Consider the following 4,297-nt stretch of genomic DNA (forward strand, 5'->3'; position numbering starts at 1 on the left):
GTCTCTCTGCAGGTTTAATGGTAATGAGTAATGAAGCGTAATTGAGATGGGGATTTTAATGTAGAGGGCGTTGATGATTGGTTATGTCTGTGACAGTTGTTGTCAGGTATTAATGAAATTTTAATTACCACGCTTCTGTATGGGGTCTTGTTGTGAAGTTAATGGCCTAACTTTTAGTACAGATATTTTTTGACAATTCACCAGGAATTTGATATTAATTTTAAAGGTTATGTCTATTTAGACTATACAATTTGTGCGAAGGCATGGAGCGAAAAGTTAGGTTAGGTATTATTATATTGGTGCTCGAAAAATTGTCTTCTGTTGTTTAAACACGTTCAGAGTAATTTTCTATTGCATCGTCTCTTTGATTTATAAAAATTTAATCAATTAATAATTATTTGATTAATAAGAATTTGATTCGTATCATCGCATACATATATATCGAGTCATTTTTATTCAAATCAAGAAGTCATCATCAAACGGTCAAAAATCAAGTTGGAATCAGGAGAATAATATTCCAATATTTCAGAACTGCCACAAAACTAAGAAACCTTGTTTTCAGTCATCTAATTTGATATATCCTAACCTAAATGAGTCTTCGAATTCTTCACAATGGAAACATCTTACGCATCAAGCTTCTTCGTATAAAGACACTGAACACTCCAAAACTCAAACATCTCAGTCAACCATCGAATTGGACTTAACCCAACTTAGAACCAAGATCCTCAAGAGATCAACAGTCCAAGTCACGATTATCACACCTAATCAGGAAAAGAATCTTCATACAAGGAACCTATTATTAAAACACCCCAAAACATTGTCAATGTGACAACCTACCACCAAATTCACCATAACCACAATCATCAAACTTAGCTAAACCTGTTGTAGACTCCAGACCCTCGAAAGGATATTCCATAATTTCATTTTATCAAAGAACACCAAGCAACCTAACAGTTGATCATCAAATTCTACTTAACCCAACTTGGAACCAAGATCCCCCTTGTCATGATTATCACTCTTATCCAAGAGAAGAATCTTCAAATATAGAATCTGTCACTAAAACATCCCAAAACTAAGCAACTCAAGAACCAATCAACAAATTTAACTGAATTTACTTTAAACATCAGACTCTCAAAAGAACAATATTCCAAGTCCCAAACATTACTCCTTCCAGCCAAGAACACCAAAGTCTCCTCAGCCTAACTTAGACCCTAGATCCTCAGAACACCAAAAAGTTAGGCAATCCAACAACCAATCATCAAATTCAATTAAATCCACTTCAGATCCCAAGTCCCAATCATCACTCCATTCAATGAAAAAACAGCAAGTAACCAACAGTCAATCATCAAATTCTATTTAACCTAACTTAGAGCCAAGATCCTCAAAGATTAACATCCAAGTCAAGATTATCACACCTATCCAAGAGAAGAATCTTCAAACAAAGAATCCATCCCCAAAACACCCCAAATCTAAACAACTGAAAGATCAACCACCATATTCAGTCATCAAACCTAGCTAAACCTGTTGTAGACCCCAAATAGCCAAAGCACCTCAACAACCAACCACCAAATTCACTCTAACCCAACAATCAATCAACATAAAACAATATCCCAAGTCCCAACCATCTTTGCATCCAAGTCAAGAACACCCTAAATCTCACCCCATTCTCATTAAAAATTAATCAGTCCAACAACCATTCATCTAAGCCCAATCCATCCAGTGAGAAAATAGGGAGTAAACCCAACAATCAATCATCAAATTCTATTTTACATAAGCTAGAACCAAGGTCCCAACTTGCATTAAAAACCAAGAACACCCCAAATCTCACCCCATTCCCACCAAAAATTAATGAAACCAACAACCAATCATCTAAATCTCAGGTCGTCGAAAGAGCGACACTCCAAGTCCCAGTGACCAAAGCGCCTCTAAATCACCGAGAACGAAGAAAAGCAAGCACCGACTTGGAGTGCGCGCAACTCGCTAATCAAGATCCTTAGAGCCAGCAAACGCTCCGACTCGCAGTCGTCGTGGGGCAAAAAGCGGCGTTCCCCACGGGTAAGAAAGCGTACGCGTCGTTTTCCGCGGCAACAACATAATCCAGCAGGGAAAACGATCAGAGGGAAGCGCGGTGGTGGGGGAAGGGTCCCAGGAAGAACGACGATCTCCTCCGGCTGCGAGAGGCATTACGCCGAAGTTTGCCGGTGCGTTTCGCGCACAGCCGCGTTTTTCGAGCGCCTTCGTGGCGCTCGCGAGCTTGGGTGGCGGCGCGCCGCGTGGTGGGGGTAGTGCGCGGGAGTGGGGGCAGGCGATCGCGACGGAAACCCGACGACGTTGCATTTCTCCTCGTCACGAGGAGAACACGACCATCTATCGGCTCCTGACTCCGTGAAATCTTGTTTCACGGTAGATCACGTAATGGCGCTTTATGGAAACGGAGCCGCGGCTACCGGCGATGCTTCCTGCACCCCTGAATAGGTGAATCGGAAGTAAATAAGGGCGACAGGGGTATCCTGCAGTGGGGACAGAGGGTAACAGAGGGGTGGACGATCAGTCTGCAATTTGGTACTCTGGCCGTTGCTTTTAATTTTCGAACCGATCGAAACCGCACTTGTCTCGGTCAGAATATTTTATTTCTTTTTATTATTATTATTATTATATATTATATTTTTATTAACCCTTTGCACTCGACGAATTTTTCGTTACAGAAAAATAGCGATACAAAGACTTTCTGTCATAGAGCCGACGATATTTTTAAAATGGTAAATGAGAAATCGTATGCAAACTCAGACGTGGAATTATTTTTCTTCGACATTACACACATCGTTAGGTAATTTTAAATTTGATATATTAATTAACGTCGATCTTTAGAATCTTATTAAATGGTGACTGAGAGTCACCTTTCGAGTGCAGAGGGGTTAATATTATATTATATTTGTTAGTGGTGAATGAAATTTAATAACAATAAGAACAATTATTTATTTAATTGCAAAGATTATCGAACACAAATATTGGGTTGAAATATAATTATTTTTCTTCTTTTATATATTACATTTAACATACACAAATCACACAACACCTCAAGCATTACACGCATACTCATTTATCATAATAAGCTGAATTCATTAGATATTTACATCCCATGCATACTTGTTCCACTCATTCCAGTACATATATACTTAAAAATCTATGTAACCATTACCACAATATTCGTTATATCATAGCCAATATTTTATTGTGATTTTTTAATTAAAATCATTATACTTTCTTATTCCTTGCTCATTAAAATAACGATTATTATTCGTCCATTTGTTGTAAATTACAAGTTTGAATACGAATACACGGAAAATTAGAATAGGATCTTAATTTATTAATTTAATTTCTTAAATTATTAATGCAAGGGGAAAAATTGTGCGCTAAAATATGAATTAATATTTGTAATTTGTTTGCAATAAACCAATACTTTGTTGCGATTTTTTAATGAAAATCATCGGAAAATAAAAGACCATGAGCAGATTTGCATGAACAAATTTTTAATGTATATATTAAATTACGTTAAATCGTATTATGTGTATTACGCGATATAAATAAATCATGCTGCCGAATTTACCGGTGAAGCACGCAGAAATAAGGATATGAAGTAAAATAATTCACATAATGAAGCAATTTATGATGTTATAGGGATCTTAAAATTCGGAATTCGTTATTAAACGTTAAATTAATTGTAGCGCAAATATCCGTTTAAAGCTTCTGAACGGCGTCATATTTTACAAATGTATAAGCATTCGATGATATTATTTCATTGAAACGTCGTACATTTATCCGAGCCAAAGCGTGTATGTTAAACTCACAAAATTATTAAACTTTATTTCTCGTCGCTAATTTAATTTCCGTCGAAATGTTGCTTATTTACGCAAAAATTTCGTTATTTCTACTCCAGGTATCTTATTAAACATTTTTAAGAACGTAGATATAAATATTTATTTATTTTTTAAACAAACAGGTGTCCTTAAAATTTAGTTCTAACAATAAGGACAATTGTTTAAAAAATATCATAAAATCATCAAGCATTATTATCAATTATATTTCGATTTATTGTTATTAACTTTACAGTCGAATATTACGACGTACGTATGAATCATTTGTTTGATGTGTAATTTCAAACATGAAATTGCTCTCAATTATCCAAAAATAAAATATATTGTCATATGGGACTTCGACAATTCATACAAAAATAATTAACACGGGAAATAATTTATTGTTATATAAAAAATAATTTTTGTAAAATTATAATACTTAA

The sequence above is a fragment of the Eufriesea mexicana genome, unplaced genomic scaffold, assembly GCF_001483705.2.
Source record: "Eufriesea mexicana isolate 0111107269 unplaced genomic scaffold, ASM148370v2 scaffold577, whole genome shotgun sequence".
NCBI classification, from domain to species: Eukaryota; Metazoa; Arthropoda; class Insecta; order Hymenoptera; family Apidae; genus Eufriesea; species Eufriesea mexicana.